Source organism: Vidua chalybeata, chromosome 2, assembly GCF_026979565.1.
Source record: "Vidua chalybeata isolate OUT-0048 chromosome 2, bVidCha1 merged haplotype, whole genome shotgun sequence".
NCBI lineage: Eukaryota > Metazoa > Chordata > Aves > Passeriformes > Viduidae > Vidua > Vidua chalybeata.
The window spans coordinates 76,877,526-76,905,058 of record NC_071531.1 but is presented as its reverse complement, the minus strand read 5'-3'; the positions used below and the strand labels follow the sequence as shown (position 1 = coordinate 76,905,058).

At 36.9% G+C, this 27,533-nt stretch overlaps 2 long non-coding RNA genes across 3 annotated transcripts; one reads left to right on the top strand and one right to left on the bottom strand.

Annotated features, from left to right (window-relative positions):
• Nucleotides 1-603: 603 nt before the first annotated feature.
• On the bottom strand, nt 604-10,287 carry LOC128784168 (uncharacterized). Of its 2 annotated transcripts, XR_008429391.1 has the most exons (5): nt 10,067-10,287; nt 8,577-8,698; nt 4,792-4,855; nt 2,497-2,589; nt 604-648 (listed from the first exon to the last, which is right to left on the bottom strand). It is a non-coding gene; the product is annotated as an uncharacterized LOC128784168 (long non-coding RNA). The 2 variants fall into 2 exon arrangements; XR_008429390.1 differs by lacking the exon at nt 604-648 and having other exon boundaries at nt 2,369-2,589.
• A 151-nt stretch (nt 10,288-10,438) lies between these two features.
• LOC128784153 (uncharacterized) lies at nt 10,439-14,324 on the top strand. The gene is made up of 3 exons (XR_008429378.1): nt 10,439-10,956; nt 11,133-11,327; nt 14,249-14,324. It is a non-coding gene; the product is annotated as an uncharacterized LOC128784153 (long non-coding RNA).
• The last annotated feature ends 13,209 nt before the right edge of the window (nt 14,325-27,533 follow it).

Here is a 27,533-nt window from a genome sequence, read left to right as displayed (position 1 = left end):
TCAGAAACAAAAGCCTGCTTCAAAAGATTTATTATCCAAAAAAAAAAAATCCCTTTTTACTGCTAGATTCTTTCTGAAGATTTCCAAACTCTTTATTCAGAACAAAGGTTATTGTCACATTGCAGTACAAGACACTGAGGAGTATCATGCACTGCCCATTCATTTGACAGTCCATGCAATTGCCATAAATCCAACTGGCCTGAAGGATGGATTAACTGCTTCTGGAGTTTATTTTCATGTATGCAGCCTTGAGAAAATCAAGATATCTGTCTATCTTCTTGGTAATCCCTTTACTTGCTCAGAATATTTTCCAACATATTGGAGGAGAAGGGCAGAATATTAAAAACTGAATAAAAGGAAATGGGGCAAAATAAGTTAAAGGAGTCACAGAATTGTTCTTGTGCTAACTCAAATGTTCCAGGACATTCCCCAGCACAGTGTTTCGGCTGTGTGCTGAACTAAGTTCTATGCCATGCAAGACAATAAAGGAATATTTTAAACCCTTTTTAAAAGAGGAAACTCCATTAACTTTCCACATTTATCATCTCCCATGTTCATTAATTTTTACTTGCTGAAAGAAACAAAACTCACTTCTAATTTCCCCATGCTCCTCTCTGTTCTTTGGGGGATAAATTGTAGATGTTCTCACTGGCAAGAATTAAAAAAAAACTAAGCTGGATTAAAGTTAATAGCTGTGACATCAATTTGTTACTTCCACCTCTGGATTTCCAGATTTATTTATTAACTTCATCCTTTGAAAAATTATATACTTGTTGTCTGTCTGAATTAAGCTGTGTGTTGTACAAGTATACTTGATTGATGCCTAACAGAGGTGTATAACATGTACTCTGGTTTTAATTATATGGGAGTAAGGATATTATAAGTAATATCAATATATCAATTAGAATATCAATATATATCAGTTATATATATATATATATATAAATTAGAATAAGTAATGCTGCTAATACATAAACATTTTCTGTAGTAAACGACCTCACTTTGGTGTCAGATGTCTCTTTCTTAACATAAATTTGAAGTATACTTGCTGAGAATGTACACTGTTCTGTGATTTAGTTGTAGTGATCTTTGCACACCAAAGGTAGATAAAGTAGTTCTTGTAGAAGAGTACTACATTCCATAGAACAAGAAAAAATAACTGTATTTTCACTCTGGATATAAAAAATGGTATTCCCACTTGATGAACAAAGAGGCCTGACGATCAGATATGTCATCTTGCCAAAAACTCACAAGTTTTGAAAGATTTGAAAGATCAGAAAGATTAAAAAAGGACAAAGAATCACAAATTTATATTTTTTTTACATCCTTTTTCTGACCTCAAAATTCTTTGCAAAGCAATACAACACTTCAGAAATTACTAGTTATGGAATAACACCTTATGATCATCTTGATTGTTTTATAATTATCAATCAGTGAAAACCAGAATTAGAAATACAACCCATATTTTACAGGCATCCTAAACCTAACCTTCATATTTATTCACACCACACACCTGAAACTGTACTGATCAAGATTTATTGAAATCTCTTTGGCTTGTAAAATCTGAAAGAAGAATTCTTTTTTCATTAAGTATTAAAGAAATTAGATTAGAGGGGGATTTCTTTTTTTAGGGGGCTAAAATTTTTCCTACTTGTTCTTATCTGATGGTTTTTCAATAGATAATTTTATGTAATAATCTGGAATGTTTCCTCCAACAGTTTTCTGTTCAGTGTATTAGCCCCTGAAATTTTTATGTGTTTCAAAAATAACTAGATAGGCTGAGATTGAGCTTTCATATTATTTTATTACTCTTAGAAAACTCCTTTAAATTTAAACCGTTTGAAAAGCTCTTTCGGTCATCAGTATCATTCCCTCAAGAGCCTCCATTTTGAGGATAAACATTCAAGTCCATGATTTTTGCTTTTTGTTTGATGCCTTTTACAGTGAAGAAAGAAAAGCACAGCAAGGTATAAACTTTTCCTGAAAAACACTGTTGTGTCAGCACATACACAGAAAATAGCTTTAGTTTTAGTTTTAGATTTTGTTTGGCTTTTTCCCACCTTTACTGCTCCAAAAGCAAAATGTACATTTCTGAAACTTATAGAGATATTTATTGTATCATATGTGCTGCTCAGGGACATACAGTTGTGATTAAAGTTGGCCCTTTTTGCATTGTTAAGAATTTTTCCATACTTCAATACCAAGCAAGAGTTGTACTAAGTATCTAATTTCTGTCACTTCTGCTAAAGGAAAGGTATGATGTAAAGGACAGTGAATTTGTCCTCTTGGGTTCTGTTCTGGCAAATTAAATCAGAATTCTGTTAAGCAGTGTTTTTCACATACTTGGAATGAAAATGCTGAGCCCACATTCTCTTTCATGAATAAACTTCATTGAACTGCATTAATCCATTAAACACACAGAAACACTGTTGGAACAAACCCTGGCACAGAAGTGAACAGCCCAGGTGACTTAATAAATCATCTCCCATTCATCACCTTTGACATGCGGCAAACGCGTTCCAGAATTGGCTTCGCCTCCATTTCTGGGATCCTCAGCAGAGGTGCTGCCTCTGCCACGTTGTATATTACCTGTTCCACATGAACAAGACCATTAAAATAAACGAAGAAGGAAAAAACATCTTTCTCATTTCTTCTCTCACAGTCATCCCACTGACAAGCATATCTGTTTTTGTCTTCTTAATGTTTGAGAAATGATCAAGTTATTTCTAGTTGGACAGGATTTTATGTTCATATAATTCCCGTAACAGGGCTCTAGGTTTCTTCAGTGGTACACTTCTGCATCTGAACAGCACACTTTTGGCTTAAAAAATCTTTGGGGTAATGAAAACCATCAGTGTGTGACAGTAATCATAAAATAGCACTTATCTCCTGATTGAAATTGAAGGTGATCTCAAGAAAAAGCTAATTCTGAGCCTACTCTAGACTAATGTTATCATTCTATGATCCTGTGATTTTCAAAATAGAGGAAAGGATCTTCTTTCCATCCCATTATCTCTTCTCTTGACCTTTTATTTCAAAAAGGCAAATTCTCCTTCTCTCACCAATTTCTTTCAAAGAAATAGGAAGGAGGGAACATCATTGTAGATCTGCTTTCCATCCATGGTTGTGAAATTTCTGATCTATTCAGGAATTTTATGACCATATAAATCTCTGAGTTGCATGGAAAAAAAAGGTAACAAATGTATCAGCTCTTTATGGTGCGTTGAATTGAACAGCATTCCTGCAGTTAAAAAGCCTACCCACAAAACAAGTCTTTTCCAGGGGTCCTACAGCCAAAGCCAGTCTCTGTATAACACAGTAGTAATTTCTGAAGTCAGCTATGAACCTGGCTGCAAGAAAATCTAAATAGGCACATTGGAAGATCATAGAACTGTTAAGGTTGGAAAAGACCTTTAGATCATTAAGTCCAACCCCCAGCTAAGCACTACTACCATGTTTACAAACCAGGTCTTCAAGTGCTATAGCCACATGCTTTTTGACTACCACAGATGGTGACTACTCCACCCTTTTTCTGGGCAGCCTTTTCCAATGCTTTACAACCCTTTCTGTGAAGAAAATTTTCTTAATATCTAACTAGTTGGGCTCTGGCAAACTGTGAGACCATTTCCTCTCATCCTATAACTTTTTACCTGGCAGGAGACACTGAAACCCCTACAGCCTCCTTTTGGGCGGTTGTAGAAGGCAATGAGTTGCCTCATGCGCCTCCTTTTCTCCAGGCTAAACACCTGCAGCTCCCTCAGCTGCTCCTCATCGGTCTTGTGGTCCAGATATTTCCCCAATTCTGTTGCCTTCCCTGGATATGTTCCAGCACCTCAATGTGAGAGGCCCAAAAGTGAACATACGACTCAAGGTGCCACCTCACCAGTGTGGAGTACAAGGGGGAATGGTCACTGCCTGGGGTTGTAGTGACCCAGATGGTGTTTGGCCTTGTTGAACCTCATACAGTTTGCCTTCTCCCATCAATCCAGCCTGTCCAGATCACTTTGTAGGGTCTTCCTACATTTCAGCAGATCAACACTCCTGCCCAGATTGGTGTTGTCAGCAAACTGTCTTAGGATGCACTTGGTTCCCTCATCCAGGTCACCCATGAAGATGTTAAACAGGGCTGGCCCAAACACCGAGGCACTTGAGACCAGCCAGCAATTGGAATCTACTCCATTCGCCACTACGCTCTGGGCCCAGCCATCCAAACAGCCAACCAAACAGTTACTCAGGAAAGAGTACATCCAGCCACACTATGGGAAGTCAGTTTCTCCAGGGAAATGCTGAACATACTCCTTGAAAGGACTCAGCTATTATCTGCCAATGAAAAACCCAGTTACAAAGGATGGGCCAATACTGCTGTATGAGGTTAAATAATCAGGAATTTTGGTTGAGCAGACAAGGAAGAAACAAACAAGCACATTTTTATATTTTCACTTTTTTAAAAAAATAACTATTTTAAACATTTTAAAACAGATCTAGCAAATAAAACTGATATGAGTGAAGTTGAAAAGAAATTCAAAAGTATAAAAATAATATCTTTCATTACATGAATCTTTTCTCTGGCCCACATTACCTTGTGGGATTTACAGATATTTTTGTCAGCACCAAAGTGGAGGGTAATGAGTGCTGGTGTGAGGACAAATAGATTACCCAGAAAAAGAAAGAAGGGAACTTCTTAAACTTGCCTTCTCATGCAAAAAAATATACTGATGAACTAATCACTGTGCATCAAAAATCTCAAAAAATATAGTGCATTTATTGGTTGCCAACTTGCTATATTCTTACCTTTACCCATCCAGCCTTATGAAGAATTTTTGTACGTGTCTTTCTTATTACATACATCTACTCCCTGTGAAAGTCAAGGCAGGAGGGAAAGAACTCTTAATTATGACAATTAAACCAGAATTTCAAAACAGAAATTATTTCATTTCTGTGACATGAGGTCAATAATCCTATTAGTTGTTAATGCATTTGTATTCCCCAGGCAATCACAATGGTAGCATTATAGCTGCACACTCACAGTACGGGGCTAGCATTGCTTGATAAGTGCACTGTGTCTCCACTGTAGTGGTGATTTACTTGTGGAGTGGAATTACTTTTATTGTGTTAACAGTAGATAAATCTCCATCCAATTTTTTTGCTGATAGATGGCTTTTGCATGGAGCTCCAGCTGAGCAAGAAGGGGCCATGAAGATACTTCAAGGAGAGAGGGAAGGAAAATAATGGACAGAAAGACTATGTGTCTAAAAAATCAAAGCTGTCTGCTAAAAATCCAAGTTATACAGTAAACATCTCAATGGCAAAAACTCCTGAGTTTTCCAAGACTGCTGCCGTGACATCTAGAGTCAAAGTGAAAATCTTTACATTCTTTTCTAGTTACTCTTGTAGGTTGCATCTGGGACAATCTAAGAATGGTCATTTGACAATGTTGATACAGTGTCTTAAATTTATAAGCCTGAACACCTTTAATTTTTCCAGCTATGTTACTTTTTCTTAAAACAAGCCAAATCAAAAAGCTACTCTAAACCATGAGCTTTTCCTATTCATACTGATTCTGGACTCGCTATAAAGAGAAAACAAAAACACATCACATATATTTTTGCTTCTAATTGTTCAAATAGTATAGTTGGTTTTATTCTGGATGTATTATCAATAAATTCACTAGTTCTCAATATTCTGACTTCCTTGTAGTCCTTTGAAAATTAATTTCTTTCTTGCTTTTCTTGTGAAGCTATTATTTTCTACCAAAAACTGATGTTTTGTTACTTATAATGGATCAGTACACTGTAAGGGGATACATAAATAGACAAGGAAGAGGTCCATGGTATGATGATGTCTTTTCCTATATCATGTTGTTAGACCTGAGCTAAACGTTGCTTTGGTCAAATAATACAGATTTAATTTTCTTTACTTGTTAGAGGACAATGTAAACAGTAGAGGAATAACTTTTAAGACAGCAATATGCTTGGAAGAGAGGGTGTGTAGAGAGAAAGATGCACCATCTTGTAGTTACCTTCTTAAAACACAAGAAATGTCCTACCAATATTTCCAATACTTATTCCTTCTCTGAAAGTAGCAGCAGAAAAGGCTGTTTAGAGAGAATATGCAAGTCTAAACCTTGAATGGAGATGACTTCTTTGAAAGTTATTGTAGTAGGGATGTTAGAGTGTACATATCTCCATCTTCCCTTTTATGTCTGTTTAAAACTTTCTGTTCTCCATGTCACTAAAAAGATAATTAAAAAAACCACAACCACCTCCCCCCCCCCAGAAAAAAAATACGCAATACCCTAAAACCAAAGCACAAAAACCTTAAAAACTTACCCACAAAATGAACAAACAACCCCACAAAACCTCTGGATTGAAGGGAGCCCTGAATTTTGCAAAATTGCTCAGAGTATGAATGCTGCTAAAGCTGAATTAGGTCAGCAGTGATTGTTTAACAAGATGTGGAAAACCTCCAAGGATATAGATTCTTTCTCCTGTTCCAGTGTTATGTGATCGTCTCAGAGAGAAAGATCTTTTCAATTTTTAGTCCCCTTGTATCCATTCCACTTTGATTTAGCATCTGCCACTAATAAGAAGAATTGGACTCTGTAATCCTTGTAAACGTTCTTGAACCAATTCCAGGATGACATTAGACTTCTTTCACTCACCTTAGTCATATTAAATATACCCATCTTCCTCTACTTCTCCACTTTCTGTACTCTAGGGCCTTAATCACATTTGTCACTCTCCTACCTCTGGTTTTGTTACATGCTTCTTGAATTTGAGAGGTTCAAGACTGAACACTCTTCTAGGTGTAACTTTATCTTCACTGGTGAGAATAACATCCACTCTCAGTCTCCTGGCACTTCTCTTCATATGGTATACAAATATGGACCATGCATTCTTCACAGTCATTCTGCTCCTGGCTCCTGCTAAATATAGTGGCCACCCACTGTGCCCAGGTCCTTTTCAGCAGAACTATTTCAGCCTGTCAGTTAACAGCTATAATGATAAATGGCTTTATTCTGCTCATGTGCAAGACATTGCTCTTCTCCTTGCCAAACTCCATAAAGTTTCTGCTCATTCAACCTTACAGTTCATCAAGGTCCCTCTTGACTATGGCTTTTTTATTTGTTTTGTCAGTCACTCAATAGTGTAGTATTGACTTTGCTCATTTAACATCTAATTTGTCTCATCTAATTTGTCAGCCTAATTTCTCTAATCCTTTTTGAACCTCTTGATACTCTGTGTCTCCACAATCTCCTCCTGGCAACAAGCTCCAGCATGTTACTGCTTCACTCACATTGTTTCTACATTCAACAAAACTCAAAAATTTTAATATTCATAGCAAAGTCTGAACACTTCTAAGGACGGTGATTATTTGTAATGTTACAACATACATTGCAGTTTCCTCAAACTCTATTTATATTTTTTTTTTTTTTGACTGTGATGCAGCATATGATTGTCATTAACATCTGAGTTCCATGGGGACATGGTTCTCCAAATATGAACTGTTCAGCTCTACTGCTCGTCTTTCGCCATTAAGTCCCTAATTCAACATAACACCTAAGCACATCCATCAGCACGTTGCATGTTCATGGCATGTTTTCTTGAATAATGATGATGTATGCACTGCTGACTTAGTGCCTAAGTGGAGAAACTGCTCCTTTGCTTTTTTTTTTTTTTTTTTTTTTTTCTTATTTTCTCTATGTGCATAATGCAATAAGATTGCAACAGGTGCACCTCATCTGCCACAGCATGGTCAAAAATCACAACTAACACCTATCTTTATAAAAAGATGGGGTAGGAAAGAGAAGGGTGCCAGTGCAGCCAAATATATCCCTTCTTTGCTTGAGAGGGAGTGTGTGAAAATCACTATGTTCTTTTAGAACACAAAAAAAGGAAACATTCTTTTTATTTCTGTTCAGAGAGACAGAATTTTTTCAGAGGAACCTCTACACCATGAGGAAGAGAGGATGTTTTGTGTCACTTACCCAAGCTGTCAGTGAGGATGTTATTTCAAAATCAAGTGATTTATCAGGGAAGGAAAATATAACAAATCAGAAACCTTTCCAAAGGGAGTTTCATTTTCCAGATTATATCAGAAGTGCTTCTATATGGTATAAATAGGTTTTCCATAAATATTGTCTTTAAGACGATGTGTAAATATTTTCTTTAAGAGTGCTCATAAATTCTAATTTATTAATGGACAGTTTGGGTAAAAAAAGGTACAAATCATAACAAAGAAATTAGCTGAAGAGAAAAAGAAAGATGGGAGCCAGTGGGACTTTAACTTCACCATGGTATCCCAATATTTTCTCTTAAAATGAACCAGAAATGGCAAATTCTTCTCATATTTGAACCCCTGACATCGTTGGAGAGTTCTGAGATGTCAGCACAGACAGAAATGCAAAGAACGGAAATTAAAAAAAAAAATACCTAAACCTGTTCTTCTAACAGTGACAAACCACTAATGTAAATAAAGTATCTAAAATAAAAGGTGTACAGATCATTTAAGTTCTGTTTAAAAAATACATTTAAATTTCTATCAGTTAAGGGAACATGACAGACTTCTTTGGGTACCTTTTCCGGTGTTTGTCTACCTTCCCAGTGAAAAGGTTTTCCTTTCTGCATCACCCTCTTTCCTTCTGCATGCTTCTGAGAAGGTCCCACATATTTCTTCTCTAAACCCTTCCATTAGGTAGCTGAAGACCACAATAAGATTTCATTTTAATTTCTCTTTTCAAGGCTGTCCAAAAGCAATTCTTTCAGTGTCTGATTGCTTATACATCACACATTCTCAAGCCTTGGTCTACCTTCATAGGTCTACTGCTGGACTTGCATCAGAGTGTGAATATCTCTGCACAGCTGAGCACAGTACTGCACACGTGCTTATGCCAATTTGGGGCAATATCAGGAACAACGTAGAGAATTAAAACCACACCAAAATCTGTGTGAGTCATTCTACTGCAAGCAGACACGTCATAAAACCCAATTCAAGAACCATACCAGAATACATTTAAATACATCTTTCAGTTAGCATAGATCTATCCTTAACAGATTTTTAAATTCAGACCTTGACAAGTAATTTTCATTTTTAGCCAGAGAAAGAGTCAGAAATTAAGCTAGTAGATCTCAGTGTTTATTGAATTTAAATGATTGAATCTTTACTTGCTTTTAACCTAGGGAAACAAAAAGCAGGTAATAAATCTGAAGCCACCTGAAATATATTTGTTTTACATTTTCTTACTCCATTTTCTCCATGCAAAGTCAAAAGTGCATTAAAAAGTAATATTATGCTGAGCTCACAAATATGCAAACGCCTCTAGATATCTTGTCTCAATAAAGTTTATAGAATGCATTCCCAAAGGTCTGACAACAAAACAGAATAAATCGCAAGGCTCATAAAAAGATAATGCATGCCATTTTTTTGCTTACATAAACACAAACAAATGCAGCAAGAGGCAGGAGTGACTCTGAGAGGCCTCTTCCTTTCAAACTAATTCCTCTTATCATCCCATACATTTGTAATGAATTATCACTACCTAAGGCAAAAATAAATAAAAGATTTTGTGAGCACATGGGTATTTTAAAAAAAAAGTCTGCATTCTTGCAAATTCTATTGGAAATCATCTTTGCTTCCTTTCCTCAATTCAGATTTGCTGTTGAGGATCATATCCTATGGGGACCGCACTCTACAAAAGAAAGAGAAACAAGAGTGACAGAAGAAAATGCCCAATGTTACCATACAGAAGAAAGAGCCCAGCAAAGTCCATTGTTAATTTATAAAGAAATGAAAATACATAGAATGATGTTACATATTCAGAGCACAAATATCCCAGGCAAATCCTTTCCTACATCATAAATTGAGAAAGTTGCTTTCCTCTTCTGTGAGCAGGACCTTTAATCAAACAGTGAGAGAAGTCAGGATATGTTCCTGGTCAAAAATTAATCCTGAAAAAAGTCTTCATAACATTTAAGCCTTATTAGCTGAGTTACAGAGGTCTGACCAGAATTGTTAGTGTGTGATTATAGTCTTCCTGGCTACAGTTTTATACATTTTATATATACACCTTTTTAAATGATAAATGGAGTTAATTCCTGTTGGTGGCTTATCTCAAGTGGTGTTCTCCAGGGCTCAGTATTTAGGCCTGCCTCGTTTATATCTTCATAGGTGACCTGGATGAGGGATCAAGTACACCCTTAATATGTTTGCAGGTGATACCAAGTTAGATGGGAGTGTTGGTCTTCTGGAGAACAGGAAGGCTCTGAAGAGGGATTTGGGCAGGCTGGATAGAATGGCTGAGGCCAATTGTATGAGGTTCCATAAGGCCAAGTGCCAGATCCTGCCCTTGGGTCACAATGAGCCCCTGCAGTTCTACAGGCTGGGGAAAGAGAGGTTGGAAAGATGCCTGGCAGAAAGGAACCTGGATTGCTAGTGAACAGCAGCTGAACATGAATCAGCAAAGTGTCCAGGTGGCCAAGAAGTCCAGTGGCATCCTGGCCTGTATCAGAAATTTTGTGGCCAGCAGGACCAGCGCAGTGATTGTCCCTGTATTGGGCACTGGTGAGGCCACTCCTGGAATCCTGTATTCCAGGGGCCCAAAACTGGGCCCCTCACTACAAGAAGGAATTTAAGGTGCTGGAGTGTGTCCAGAGAAAGGCAATGGAGCTGGGGAAAGGTCTGGAGCACAAGTATGATGAGAAGCAGCTGAAGGAGCTGGAGGTGTTTAGCCTGAAGTAAAGGAGGCTTAGGGGATGCCTCATTACTTTCTACAACTGCCTGAATGAGGCTGAATTGAGGTTGGCCTCTTTAATCAATGACTGATAGGATGAGAAGAAATGGCCTCAAGTTGCACCAGGGAAGATTAAGGTTGGATATTAGGGAAAGATTCTTCACAGAAAATTTGTCAAGCTCTGGAACAGGATGTTCAGGACAGTGGTAGAGCCATCACCTTTGGAGGTATTTGAGAGACATGTACTTTTAGGGACTTGGTTTAGTGGTGGACATGAAGGGTTCAGTTAATGGTTGGATTCAATGATCTTAAGGGTCTTTCCCAACCTAAATTATCCTGTTCCACAATTTTATGGAAATAACCTCTTCACCTCACATATAAACATTCACTATGAATCTTTCAGACACACAGAAGTCAAAGGAATTGTCTGAGGCTGAAATGAAATCAATATTAGAGTACCATTCAGAGTGTTTTCATGATCGTCATCCAAAGGTCAAACTTTTTATGCCATTGTACCTGGAGACAGAAACAAAGATATCTAAGCTTTACTTATTTTCACCTGACACTGAAATAGAAATGCCATGTCTACAAATCTCAGGTAAACATAATAAAAAAGCTATTAATTTTCCATATCTTAAATATTATATTTAGCATCAAACATAGCAAATTAAAACAAGTGATTTTGGGCTATTGTATCTTTGCTTCTACTTTTCCTTGAGTATACATACTGCTGATACTTAATTTAAAATCTTTCCCTTCAATCTCTTTTAACAATTTTATAAATCAAATGTGTATCTTTGCTGTTTCTTATGATCTCATTTTTCATTTATGTCTTAATTGGAGATTCTATACCCATAATGGGTGCCAAATAGATGGCCTATTTTGGTCCGTCTTTAAAGTTATTGAGCAGTGTTATATTCACTAAGAGTAAGGGTGGGAGGAGCAAAATTATGGAAAAAAGAGTAAAGAGAGAAAGCAAAAAAAATTCCATTCCATGAATCATTTTGTCACAGATTAATGTAGGCAGCACTGTCAGAACTAATTAGACATAGATAATATGCAAGTTTTCCCCCCTCACTATTTTTCATAACTTCACTGATATTAAGTATGAATTTTCATGGCATAAAGTGTATCACAAGTATTTTAATATTTACTACTGTATTTTTAGCTATATTCATCAAGTCTGGAATAGATGGTGTGGGTTTTTTGTTATTTTGGTGGGGTTTTTCTTTACGATATAGCTCTGAGAAATAAGACTCTCTCCAGGATGATTTTCAATATCTTGCAATATGGCTGGTGTGTTATGATTCTTCCATTCACATTGTAATAACTGTTGCAAAAGCAAAGCAATGTCAGCCTATTTTCCAGAGTTCCTACCTAATAAGTACTCTTGGACATGCAACTTCCATTATCATCAGTAATGGAACAATTACAATGTAAATCACTGTGATGTTTCAGAATGTGGATAATTTGCATATTATATGTGAGTTTAAACTTCCTGAAGGTATTTAAAATTAAATTGTAAAAGTAGGGAAACATATTCTGTACAGCAAGTTGAGGTTTATTCAGTAGCTGTATTACAAGCAAGAAACCATATCATTCAATTTTTAAGAACTCAAGGTGTCCTATTATGAAGCTTGTCTCATACATCTATATATAAATATTTATATGACTTGCAAACATGTGTGGATTGAAAGAGATGTCTATTTTTTCTACTTTTTGATGCCTATCCTGCTGTACAGCAATTACAATGGAGCTTATTGAAGTCTTTCCACTGACTCTGGATTTGTGGTTTATGTTCACTAATATTATTGCCTCAGTCCTACAGACCTGAGATTCTCATGTGATTCCTGTCCAGTTATTAGCAGGGCCCAGGAGCCTCTGTGTTGGATGGATTCAGTTTGGAGTGATTGTGGGCTGAAAGATGTGTAAACAGCAGAATAAAGCTGTCTATATATCCTGGTTGAACTGATTTAACTCTCCCATATAAATGAAGCCCTTCAGCTACACAAGTGACAATACATTGGTATAAATGTGCCTGTACAAAAATTACCTTTCCCTTACAAAGAATGTAAGATGCACCATTACAAAGTCCTTCTACAACTCCATGATCTGCCTATTTTAGGGGGTACATCAAAATGCAGGAGTTGTCAACAATCATACTCGTCAAAGAAAAAGTTATACTCAAACCAACTGTGTAAGGGCAGTGAGCTGAGATCAGATTTCTATCCGTGGATAAGAAACCAGAGTTACTAAGCTGGGTCCAGGCTGTACTCTGGGGGCATTTATAGCGTCTCTGCAGTCCAAAGCCTGAATCTCTGTTTCTCTGAAGATTTTTACCTCCAAAGATTGGCTTTCTTTTAAAGAACCCACACAAAATCCAAGCAAGATAGATTATCTCATGGTCACCTCTCTGCTTACTGTCTCTTCCTCTTAAACACTTCAGTGTTGTCGTGTCTGAGGACCAAATTGATAGAGAAGGCTCAGTAAGGGGTGCTACAAGACTACCACGTGCTTGTGACATGTCTTTAGCCCACCTATGGCATGAACACATCCTTCAAGGGACCACACACCAAGTAATAACAAAGATCGTATAATTATAGAGGAAGAAAAGCCTTTGATTAATTTCTTCAATAACATTTTTAAGGAAAACTGGTGGCTGTATTAGAATTCGCTAAGTACCTTTTACTTGACTGTTCTCCTCTCAGGGTTCATCATTCCTGTCCCTTCCCTATAGGACACTGAGTCCACAGTTGATGAGGAACATGGGCATCTGTTTAGGGGCAGGAACAACCTGATTATTTTCTCTGCTCTCTGGTACAATTTCCTTTCACTTTCTAGGCTCATACACATGTAGGACCATGCCTCCCATTGACTGATTACTGGCAGGTTTGATTATAAAAATAGCACTCTGCAATTCAACTGGGTTGCAGGCAACAATGAAGGATTTGATGGAGATATATTCTTTCTTTGCAGTCTCATTTATCAATGTACAGTTTCTCACTTGCCATTTATCATCTGCTTTTCTGTGCTTCCCTCGACATCTGGAGGATTTGTAGTCTGCTAAGTGGAGCAAGGCCTTGTCTTGAATACCTTACCATCCCTGTCTAGGCAACATACTCCTGATTTTTCCCCTGTTTAACTGTTCTTTAAATAAACTTGACAGGTTCAATATATCCTCACTGCAAAGAATATATTGAGAAAAGCAGTAAGCAATAGTGAACATACTAAAAAGCTACAGACCAAGGAAAAAAAATAGTGAGACAGAGAGAAATGCACCTCTAATGCATGTATGAATTTATAAAATAAAAAGCAGTAGTGATAATTGCATGTCTTTTAACTCGAGAGGACCATAAAACAGTGTGATGGAGTATACAGATGAGTACCAGGTGGAAAGAGGTCTTCTGTTTTGCAAGTACTTTCAGGAAGCTTCTTGCTTTTATTAGTTACGAAAGAAATAATGCATCCTGGTGTATTTCAAGATTCTACAAGATCTCTAAATATCTCACTACCTTACAGATGTTCCAGTACCAAATAGCTGACAAATAAGGAGGATAGAAAAGAAAAAAGAAAAAGCAAAAATAAAGAGGATAACTGGGGGACGGGAGGGGGGAAGGAAGCAGCAAGAACTCTTTCAAATAAATTGAGTTAATAAACCAGTTATAAATTTGGAATCACTTTAGTGACCTTTTAAAGTTCCTTTTATTTTCATTTCCAAATGTCAAAACAGGGTATTTTGACAATTTCAAACCATGATAGTTTTTCTTTAAAATTGAAATGTGATATTTTTCACAACTGGTCCCTTTCTGCGAATGATTTCACTTTTGAAGAAAGTTATTATTTTCAGAGTTGAGGAGGGAAAACAAAAGGTTAAGAATTTCTGGAAAATCATGATACTCTTTACCAGTAAAGTACATGCTTGATCAAATATGGGCTACCTGTCCAGTTTCAGAAAGCAAAAGGTTGGGGCCCCTCTGAGTTTGAGCTTCACCTGGTAGCTCAGCCTAAATAGCACCTTAAGCAGGAAGGGCATGATGAACTGGGAAGTGGTCAGCCCTGTGTCCAACACCTGGACTAGCCAAATCCCTGACCTGACCACCAGGTGGAGGAATTACACAGAAGAAAGGGTTTTCCCTTTGCAACAGCTACTGTGTGCATTGACATTTATCTGAACGACTTTAGAATCTTGTCTGTAGTCAATGTACCAAAAGCTGGCTGAGTCTGATGTCTTGTCTTGAACTTGCATCATCATGGAAAAGCCATCTGGCACTGCTGGCTGAAGGGTTGGGATATGACTTAGGAGAGGGGAGCTCACTCTGTAGCTGTTTCAGACTAATATAGCATTAGGAGAACATCTTGGGACAGTTTCACAGGGGATCTTGCTGTGTTGCTGGTGCCACACCTGAGCTCATCGAGGTTTTTGCACAGTCAAGTTCACACACTGAGGAATGAGCTGACACCCTTCGAGGCAGTATGGTCCTCTTATACATCACAGCTCCTTCTCTATTTGTTTTGCATCTCCAGGCTTTGTGTGATACTCGTCACAAATATTTTGGTACGTCAGCCATTTATCATTGGAACAGATCCCCACTGTGTATTTCTATGCCCAAAAAACATCTCACATACTGGAGTGCAGCAACATCAAGCTCATGGGTGGGACCTAGGAATTATTGAGTCGTTTTGCAGTTAACAGGTTTTAACTAAAACATCTGCCTTGGTTATTAGCTGCTTTCTTCTCTCAATTTCCCTATATAATTCAAAAGTAGATCTCAATATTTTGAGATCTCTGTCCATCACTCAGATTATTTTGAGTTTTGTGATGCTGACTGTCATAGCAGTTTCTGATCTCATTGCACACCAAATTAATAAAAGCCAGTGTCCCAGTGGACTGGGAGAAGGAACCACATGACAGAGCAGAGTCTTAAATGGTGTCGCATATTACAACTCCATCCAAACTGATAGAAATGTGATGATTTTCACCAGCATCCGACTTCCATTCCCCCAAAATGAAATAATTTCTTCAGAGGGTTCATATACCTTCTCAGTATATGCATTATACTAAAATTTTTATACATATTTAAAAGTACATGGAAATTCTTTCAAAATATTCTAATGAGGCAGAAGTACTCAGTTAAAAAGCAGGAAAAAACTGTAATAGCAACAGAAAAAAACAGAAGTAGTTCAAGTAATTCAAAAAAGTTTCTTGCCTTTATAATAACACTTAACACATTTGTCAATCTCTTTAATGGAATTTCCATTGATGGACAGTAGATTAGTCTCAAAGCAACTGGCAAGTCTGTCTTTGAAATATTGCCACTCATGGGTTCAGATAAGAAAATTAGCAAAAGACAAATAAAATAAACATAAATAGTTTTAATGGAAAGCTTTCTCTGAGCTGCTTCTGTCTTTCTTAATCAACTAAGAATAGGCTGTGATTACAGTAATCATTATGCAATTAATCACTATAATTACTTTTTATTGGAATAAGAGTTTAAAAAGCAACTAACATATTTTCTGTTCTTGCTTGACTGGAAGACATTAAGTACTTGTCAAGAAGTTACTAAAATAATGTCTTTGCAATTTTTTTCTTTTTGTCATCTTATTATGTTTTTTCTTTAATGTAAAATTAGCAGTGCAAGTTTATGCATGTCCTATACACAGATGATAGTCACACTAAACAGGGATGTGCAGTTCTCCATTAGTAATAGGATGCAATTTTTTGTCTGCTCTGCATGCCACATGTTTTTGTTTTTTTTTTTTTTATACAGAGTGAACTTACAAATAGGTGTCTATAGTATGCTCATGATCCTTGTAGTAATGAAAAATCAACAACAGTAGATTAACAATTTAGACCCACTTATCATTGTGAAATTGAAGTTTTGCTGTTTCTGGGCTTCTCTCTTTTTGACCTCAAGCTGAGAGCAGCTCTTAGTGTCTGAAGGCGGGGCTATGTGTTTGTAGCTTCTAAGGCCAACCAGGAGACTCAGCCCTTGCAAATTACTTCTCACCTCAAGTTTCAGTGTAATGAAAGCAAGGAAAGATAAGAGTTTGCTTTACAAAGGATTGCAGTTTCTGAACATTTTATACATATATCCCTATTTATGTATTGAGGCTGTAGTGGGATGTGTAATGACTGAGTTGGGCTTGTATTTGGTGCTCTTCCTTCACCTCTTCTCTCTTGGGAATTACCCACAGTACTGAAGAGGCCATCTCCTTCTCTTTTCCTTCCACATCTTCACCAGTCATCACAAATCTCCCAGGAAAGTCATCCAGGAACATTATCTAATTCAGCCCATCAACATTCCTACCCTACATTGTCCTAGCTCACAGCCCAGGATACTTTTACTCTTTCAAATCTGTTTAATATTTTTTTTTTTTCTTACAGAACTTTTGCACAGCTGTGGGCAGGTACAATCCTTTTCTGTCTACTTACTCTGCTGTTTTATACCACCTCAACTCTGAACATGTCTCAGACAACTATGTGCCCACTGAGGGGACTGTTTTGCTGTCTTAAATAAAGCCAGGGCAATACAGTGAATACATGGAATTGTGTAATTAAGAAAACTTTTTCAAGGGGGCAACCAGGAAGCAGTGCATGGCTGAATCCACTGATAAACAATCTAAAACTAGACCTGCTTGGACAATGTCAAGGCTTCCAAGATGCTGAGGTCTTCTTCTAAGTCATTTTATGTTTCTTACAACAATTATCCCTGGACCACAAACTTCTGGGTCACATGCTGCCCTACTTGGGCAGGCAAGCAAGCTGTCAGGGCTAGGACTGATTTCAAACACTGGTTCCATCCAATGATTTTAAAATATGGAAGAAGTAAAGATGTAGCGAGTATTTTATCCCTACAAGTTCTTATAAAAAATTTTGTCTGAAATGTTGGTGTAGAGTATGGATTTAGCTACTGAGAAATTACCCTGTTTATGATCAGTTTCACCCCAGACACCTTTTAGAGATCGATCAGCAGTGGCTATTTTTCTGTTTCCCTGGGCAGGAGGTAAAAATGCTTTTAAAAATGTTGACTGTCTTCTGACATGGGACTCTAACAATCTATTACTAACAGGAAAACTCACTGAAATGACTGTTAAATGAAAATCCTCCCCGCTACGTTTTTCCAAGCACCTCTTTGACTAGCAGACCAAGAGAAATGCTTTTAAATAGCAGTTCCAGTGTGGGACCCTGCTGGTACCTTTCAAAGAAGGTATGAACCACCATAACTTGAATTTGCCCCGCAGCAGAATTTTAGAGGCAACTGCTGGAGCATTTGGGAAACTAGAGGACTTAGAGTAAAGATACTTGTGTAAACACTGACACATTCTTACAGAACATTTTTATTTGAACAGATTAATGTTTTCTGACCTCTGGAAAATTTATGATTCTCCTAAGGCGAGTGAAAATGCTTTGTGTACACTAGGGTTTTAATAGACAAAAATTAACATGTCCTAATGGCAGGGCTTTTCCCTCTGGGACACAGTTGGTGATATAAAAGTTTTGGGTAAAGATATGTCAATAACTTCTTTCTTTTCCATCCATTTGTTATGAATTTTTTTTTTTCCATAGAACTGTACAATTTCTTGAGTTGAATGGGACCCAGAGGGATCACTGAGTCCTATTCCTGGCCCAGCACAGAACATCCCCAAGTGTCACACCATGTGCCTGAGAGCAAACCCTTCTTGAACTATATCAGCCTTGGTGCTGTGACCACTTCCCTGGGGAGCCTGTTCCAGTGCCCAGCCACCCTCTGGGTGAAGAAGCTTCTCCGAATATCCAACCTAAACCTCCCCTGACACAACTTCAGGCCATTCCCTAGGAGAATCCTGTTACAAAGTTCATTACTGAAGTAGTTGCTTGTTTTGAATAGTGAAGACAAGCTAGCAATTTAGTCTCTGAAAATTCACACACACTGTGGGTTTTGAGGCTATTGTTGACCCTTTGCTTGATTCTTTTAAAATAAATATAAATTGCATTTTTTCTTTTAATCCCAAACTAAAATAAATGTCTCTGACACAGCTGCTTCTTTATCATCTGTGTTCATAAAATATTTCATGAATTCACAAAGAACTTAAAGAGCTCTAAAACTAATTTTTTCAATAACATTTTTGGCAAGACATGTGGGTCAGTTTTAGCCAAATATCATAGCTAATTTCCTGCACAAGGCTTGAAGCTCTTTCCTAAGTATTCGCAAGAACACAGAGTTCCTGGGACATTTGATACTTAAAATGTGTCTCCATTTTGTTTTCTGCCAATAATACTGACAACTTTAAAAATTAGTTTTATCTGTAGTGGGACTTTTTATAGTCCTTGATATCAGTTTCCTTATGACATGCAATTTCTCTTAAAAAATTAAGCTTAGGTCCGCTGAAATTGTCACTAACCTTGTTCAAGTTTTGTATAGCATTATTATCTGGGATAATATAATTATCTGGGATAAAATAATTATTATTATTTTACAGTCTGAGGTAGGAAGCTTTAAATCTCCACATTATTATAACTTATTTTGTGGTGAACTGAGCAAAATAGCAAATGGTGGTTTCAGGGCAACTAACGGAAGAACTTCTTGCCTACACTAGCAACAAGCTTTTGGCACAAAGGTTTTAGGGTTTAGTGTGTCAGCTCTGCCACACAACAGCAACACAGATTTGCCCAGTTTGGGGCTTTATCACTGCCTTTCCCTGAGACATTGCACCCTCACCCCCAACTGTTGGGCACCTGCATCCTTACAAAGGCTCACATGGGAACTAAATGAGCTTGTTCTGCGGCAGTGGGAACAGTGTCTTATTTTCAGAGCAAAGCAGGGAACAGTTGTCCCCACTGCACACCCTCAGGGCAGCCCTTTGTCAGCTAGTGCTTCCTACTGAGGGTGAAGCTGTTGCTGGAGTGAATTTAAAGTCAAAGATCATATTTTCCTTTGAAAATACAGCTGATATGCCTAGCCATCAGGGAAGTGTCAGTTCTCTTTCTCTCTCTGTTTTGTGTTTCATGAGACCAAAGATTTACCACTCCAATGGAGTAAAATCTGGGAATTTATCTTCATTCTGACAAAGCAGGAATGTCTTTTGCCTTTAAGACATGCAGGTGAGCACCTGTTCCCTTGGAGTTTTGGCTTTGAACCAATGGGGAACTTCATAACACTCTCAGTCAAAAAGCATCCAGTTCCACCTGGCTTGGATATAAAACCCAGAAGTCTGTCTTGGGTTAAGCTAAAAGAGATTTAATTGAAATGTTCAAAGGCTTTTGTTTTCCTTTTGGTGAGTTTGGGTTGATTGGTAACAGAACCCAGTCCCATAAAGTTTGTGTGACTTCTGGCTGCCCTAGGGGGATTTTTCTAAAGGGAAGTAATAATACTTTTCTGATCTCCAATATGTCTTGAAAAGAAATTGTCTGGGTTTTTTTTTTTTGTTTTTGGTTTTTTTTGTTTGTTTGTTTTGTTTTGGTTTGGTTTTTTTTGGTTTTTTTTTTTTTTTTTTTTTTTTTTAATTTATGGCAACTTAATTAATCCTTGCAAAACACCAAAGTAAACTAAGTTCTTTAAAAATGCTTTGTGGTATGGTACAACCTTTGTAAGCTGGTATTTAGGAACAAAATTAGCATGTCTGGTAATTGCAGACACAAGTCCCTGCACACCATGAAGATAAGAGGAAATATGTGATATTGTGTTTAGCTGCAACTTCTTACACAAATATGTAGTCTGGATTTTTGAAGGTGTTCTGCAACATTTTAATTCTGTTCAATTGACACCTGCTGATGAAAGGGAGCCCTGAGTGGCGATCTCAGATTTCTTTAGATCTGAACAAAACTGACAGTCTTTCAGACTAGGGCAGAAAAAAACAGATTTTCTGTCAAGCTGGGCCATGCAGAAGGATGACTTTGACAAAAAGAACTAGGAAAAATAAAGAGAAATTAGAAAGGGCTGAGAGGGACATGTTTGCAGTGCTATAAAGTCACTAAAACCTTGAAGGTACCTAAAATATTTTATATTCATGCCACTATATCAAAAGGTTTGGACCTCCATTAAGTATTAAGATTTGTCATTTTAAATTGCTTTTTTTTGCCAGCACGAGCAATATAGGTATTGAAATTTCCTCAGAAAATGCTTATCTCATCAAGAGTAAAATTATAGTATATTAAATACTAATTACAGTATTGTGAAGAAAGGTGAACTTTCTGGTGACATTTTATCTATTAGTAGAATACTAATTTTCTCCTTTCTTAACGCAGAAGACACCACACATGGTGGTTTCAGTTATTTTCTCATCAGAATTTCTTTTAAAAATATGTATATAAAAATGATTTTTAAAAATCTTTTTAATAATCCATGATTCCAAAGAAGCAGCTAAGTTTTGATCACACTTGAATCAGAGTTCATCATTATGCACTGAGAAATTTTTCATGATATCTAGCGAGCAGAATAACATGGAAACTCATCCTGGAGCTTTGGAGAACCATGAAAGTGAAAAAAAAATATTTTGGTTTGATTTATTTTGTTTTATTTTATTTTATTTCTTCATTCTATTTTAAATTTAATTTTATTATATAATATAATATAATATAATATAATATAATATAATATAATATTTTATTTTTAAACACATATTGCAACGTTCTGTTGGAATAGAGCAGTGAATTCTTTTTATTCTTTTTTTGGTGGTTTACTTCTATTCTCAGGGACTAATCTGATTTATATGACATACAAACTTATTTCAAACTTTGATAAGATCAGCTACCATCCTCTTTTGAAATGTGATTATCATTGGCTGACATCTTCATTTAAATACTTGTTTTGTTTTTTATGTGTTCAAACAAAATCCTTTGAAAGGAAAGATACACTACTTTTGGCTTCAGATCTTTTTCTCATTTTTCATTTTGTTAGTGCATTTTTTCTTTGCTCTATGTTTGTTCTTTGTCAAAGGCTGTCAGTCTGATCTCATGAAATGTCATACTGGGACTATAAAATATTAAATAAGTTTGTATAAGTTTTGGATATCTAAGGAAAGACATTTCATTATGTCTCAGTTGTGCACAGTTCAGTTATGATGTGCTTTGGTCAGGATGAAAATAACATTTTTTAAAAGTCTCCATAAATATTTTATCTGACAAATTTATCTTCTCTTTCTATCCAAATAATAATATCTTCAAATAGATGAGTTTACTTGCTTTTTTCCTCATATATTTGGGGATTTTTTTTTTCTTTTCTGTGCACAATGGCAAGCCTCAAATATCCTGTGTTCTCTGTGTTAAACTCCATCTAGATGCCTAGCAGAGATTTATTAAATCAACCACAGGGTTTTGTTTTCATTGTTGACAGCAAAAAAGCACAATCCATTCAACCACAAATACATTTGCATGAGTGTTCATCACAATGGTTCCACTTGCAATTTTAACTTTTTTTTTTTGGTAAATATTTGACCACTCATTATACATGAAATGTAAACAGAAATGTACAGACAGGAAAAATGAGAATCAATTCACTGGAAAACCACATATTTTTCACACTGATTTTTTTTTTCCTGCTCTTGTACATATTCTGACAGTTTCTGATAGCTTTTGGTCTGTTTTTTGATTAAACCCTTGTCCAAAATTTTATTCTGAGTTCAGTCGTTTGTAAAGTTGAGTAGGCAAATAATTTGGGTACAGATTTCCTGCTCATGGAAATTATTTCATTGTGTATTCCATGAGTGGTAGAGTTCACTTGTTTCTGACCAAGAAAGAACTGTTCAACTTGTCTTTCAACTGAGGTAATTATCTACTGCGAAGTGATATAGTAGCACACAGAATTGGAATAAGAAACCATCAATTGATTTGGACTTTTGTCAGTGAGTGAGTATAGTTAAACAATTTATTTTAGTGACTATAATGAGGAGTGCTTGCCTTCACCTGTCTTTTTATTTCAAAGCTGTAGCCAGTTGTGTTTGAGGAGAACACAATCAAGTGAGGAACACCTCTAAAAGCCAATTTATAAGGCTTGTTCCTGCAAACCTGATATATTGCTTTCTTACTGATTTCAGTGGGTGGCCTGTGCCTGTCCCAGCTGCAAGCCTCAACCTGTGGATAAATCAGATGCTGTAAATCTTTGTCTGAGGAAGAAGAATAGGGATCATATGCTATGTGAATAATCATATGCTATGTGAATATGATATGTGCAAGCTGCTAATCATCATTCCACTGCAGTTAGTTTCCACTTTTAGCACCTATTATGTAAAAAGGGAACATAGTTCACTAAAACACAGGATGAACTGATAGGAGTGGGAGTATAAAGTGTGGTGGTCAGGAACCCCTCTTCTTCCCAGAGTTTGACCATACCACCATCCTCCTAGTCACTACACTGGCATTATGATCATGATAAGCTCCCTCTGATTGATGTCAGGCAGCTGAAGCAGGTTCTTGTGCAGCAAGAGGGCTTCCTCCTAAATACAGAACCACTTCTAATAGCTCTGTAAATCAAGTGCATGAAGATAATAGTTTTTATCTACAGGTCTGACGGTTGTTTATGGCAGGTGAAGTATTCAAAAATACACATTGTCTTATTTCTCAGAGCAACCTCTAGCCAACAGTTAAATCTTAATAAAGTATTTTTCCAGAATCCATTTGCTGTACAGAAATGGCTAGCTTGACCAATAAATACAGACCTTGAATTCTTCACCAGCTAAGCAGAAAGTTTTCAGAGAAGATATGTGTTAAGGGCATGAGGAATATTCATTGCTGTTGTAATGAATGATCATTTTGCATATACATAAGTAAAAAAGCAAATCTATTGACTCTTACATTTATGCATTTCTGCTGAAATTTGAACCTGCAGACAACTCAGTAGGTGATGTTTTCATGCATCAGATAGGCCTTTTTCCAGTTATTGAGCATAGTACTATTACAGAATTTGTCATACTGTGACTTTCAATTGTGTCCATCTGCACATATTTAAAATGAAACATGATCAATTAATTCAATGGAGAAGATTTTTTTTAATTGAAGTGTAATGACAATAGGCAATTTCACTTTCAAAAATTTCGACCTCAAATATTCTTGGCATCCCTGACGTCATGAAATCCATATTTTTTGAGTGTAAACCCTTCAATGGTTACATCAGTTGTAAAAAAAATGTTTTATTCAATAATGTTTTGTTTGCCCCACTTACCCTGTTTCTCTACTTGCCTGGATGCCTTTGGGTTGTAGGATCTCAGTTTAGAATGTCATTGTTTAGGAATGGTATTCTCAATTTAGTATTCCTGCTGAAACACCTCAGACAAGCACTGGTCTATCACTCCTCCCCTCCCGCTTCAGCGGCTGGAGAGGAGAATTGGAGGCACAAAAAAGTAAAGATCACAGGTTGGGACGAGGACCATTTATTAGAAAGAGCAATGACAAGAAAGACAACAGTAAGAACAATCCTGAGAGCATACAGGAGAAGAAAAAGATTCACACTCAATTGCTCAGGACATGGAACCCGGCGCTGCCAGACCGCATTCCCTGGCAAACCCTAAAGAACGTGACTTCCTGACCCTCTGTGTCCCCTTCACATGGCGAGAGGTCACCACTGTATAACCCTGGGGTCCTGGCACTGCAGCTCCTGCCTGCTGCAAAAGTTAACCCTGGAGTGGCCAGAAACATGACATATTGTTTGGAGGGGTTGGTAACTACTCTTCCAAATAGGATTTCCCTTCCAAAAACCTGCTTTAGCAGGACAGTTTCCCAACAAGCAAAAAGCCTTCCTTTTTCTGTTTGAGACCATTCCTATTCAACACATGGAATAGTTTGAAAAAAATGTTGTTTTCTTTATTTTGTTAATAGTCTTTAGAAAGCAATTGTAAACAAAACAAAAAATTGCTGAAACACTATTTTTTGTAAAAGGTGACCTGCAGAAATAAAACAGGAATTGATGCTTTCGGACATGAATATATCACCTGATAATCCTTCCTCCTTATCTGCTATCATTACCTCCAAGATGTCTCCTTTTTTTCAATGAATATTTATTTTTAACAGATTGAGAAAATTTGAAGGATTTTTTATTGTTTCTTTAGAGATGTTGACTCTTTTGCTTGTATTAAAGACTTCTTTTAACAGACAAGTGCATTAGGAAAAATAATTTTGTGAATATTATATAGTACAAATTATCTCTGCACAGCACTCTAGAAGCACATATGAAAAGCTGTAAAAAAGTAAAAGGCATGCACAGCTGTAATTGTTTTGATTTTGTGGTAAGGAACATGTATTATGGAAGAGAAAGCTCCTTTTTAAAAGAGAGCACCTATTATCTGTCCCACATAAAAATACCATAAAAGAGAATTCCCTACTCCAAAAAGTGTAAAGAGAATTGAAAGGCATAAAGTAAAAAATAGAGGGGTCAGAAAAACAGTCTTTCAAATGTTCAGATTATATTTTTGATTTTAAAATGTGAATAAATTGCCAGTTTTTATAGAAATCCTTCTGTATTTTGAGGGTTGTACAAGGCAGTGTATAAATGCTTTGAGCCTCACAGAAAAAAACATTCAGGGCAATAGCAGAATTAATTTTATTGTGAAGGTAATGAGGCACTGGCACAGGCTGCCCAAAGAAGCTGGGATGAATGCCCCATCCCTGGAAATGTTCAAGGAAACATTGGATGGGACTCTGAGCAACCTGGACTAGTGGAAGATGACCCTGCCCATGGCAGGGGGGATGAATCTAGATGACCTGCAAAGTCTCTTTCAAACCAAACCATCCTATGATTCTATGAACATTAAGATAGACTGCATTGCTGACCTTTACTGACCTTGCTGTCCTTAAAACCATCATCCAAAACATGCACTGGTTGTAAAAATATGAAAAGCAGAGAAAAGCACTGTTTTGATAGATTATATTTTGCTGTGTAAAACCCACACAGCAATACATTGCAATTTGAGAATAACACCTGGATCACCAGCTAATGTCATGCTCATGCAGATGAGTGCTGGCCTGAACACTCCAGAAATGATTATTCACTCAGAGCTGCATTAGAAAAAAACACTTGCAAGCAGGTAAATGAGATGCTTGACACCTCATGAAAACAAGAGAGAAGTGAGAGAACCTGGCAAGATGATGTTCAACAGAGGATTTACACAACAACTTAGCACTAATTCATGGGGCAAAATCCTGAATGGTGCAGGATTCAGGAAGCCAAGTCTGTGCTCTCTCTTAGCTCTGAATAAGCAATTTAAGTGTAAGCCTAACTCTTAGCTGTGGTGCCATTTACCTCAGTGGGAGTATTCATACACTTAAAATTAAGCATATGCTAAATATCTTGTACAATTGGGACACATTTACATCTTTAAGTAGGAGAAGCAGCATGGGTGATGGAGTAAGTAATTTCTGGATCACAAACAGAGATATACATAAAATTAAGAATATGAAGAACAAATGATTAAGTGCTGTATTAGAGTGGTAAGTGTTTGCCTGTAAATTGTTAGCAAACTCAAGCCATTAACATGAATTCACATGTTTCCAAAATGCCAGTGTGGAGAGTTACTCTTAATGCATGTCATAAAAATCTCTAATTATCAACAGACATAAATTCCCTCAGTATTTAAAAACAGCAACCCACAAATGTACAAAATAACTCTGTGGCTATGCAGGTATAATTTTTCTCATGTCTCACAGTTAGGAGTAATTTTCTTCCTGTGATCCCTGCTCAGCAGCCTTGTGTGTGGTTATCCATGTCCAGGGATGGTGGGAGAGAGAAAAAAACTCTATAGGGTAGTTTCTTTTAACATTGTATTTCTGCCCGTGCTCTGCCCACACAGCTCCCGTTATGGCCCCATCCCCTGGAAATACTGAGGCTACCATAACACTTCCTTCTGCCATACTCTCTGAGGGACAAAAGAGAGAAACAAAGGAACCTGTGAGGCCAAGGTAGCAGGGGAACAGTGAAGTTCATACAATTAGCCCAAGTCATAGGGAACCACCTACTCAAATGATTTAAAATATCTTCCATATGCCTCTGATCTTACTCAGCCCACATTTCAAACAACTTTACTGAAAGATCTCTGACAGCACAAGAAAGTGTACTTCGGCCTATCTTTCAGAGATGGAGCAGTATTTTCAAGCAGTTTGTGATTTTTATGCTCTTGAAACACCAAAGGGGCTTGCTTCATCCAGATATTTAAAAAAAATAGTTATTGCTTGGTCTTGCTTGGATAGCTGAAGAGGAAGATTCAGTAGCCATTTCCACTAGTCAAACTCTTCCCAGTCCTCTGCCCTCATATAAATCTGAGTTACAGGGGTTTGAACTCAGTCTCTCACGCTGAAGTATTGAAAGACTAGTGCTTGCTGAGTTTAGATAGAGGCACAAGGCAGCAGATCCCAGTAAGGACTAAATCTTTCAACATAGTCACATTCCTGCTGCCATGAATTTGACCCATATTCAATTATTTATGAGCAAACAGGCTTGTGTCTATGGATAATAGGAGAAATGGATTATAAATGAGTCTTTGTGGACATATGCAGTTCATTGTCTGCATGTAGATTTTCAGTTGTAATTTAATAAGATTTTTGTGAATATTTGGCCTATCATCTTTGAAAAATAATTTTTGATCTAAGTTTGCATTGTTCAAATACAGTGCTATTAGTTCTTCCTTCCACTACACCACAGAAAAGTCACTGATAAAATTTATATTCATAAGCTTTTAAGTCTTAAGGAACTGCCAGGAAAATTAAGTACATGTTGGACCATTTACCTATACATAACCACTGAATATCCATCTCTTCCAATTCTTTCCCATTTCTTGAATTCTCATAGCACAAGCATTTTTCTGTGTGCAAACACACAGCTGGACAAGGAAATCAGGAACA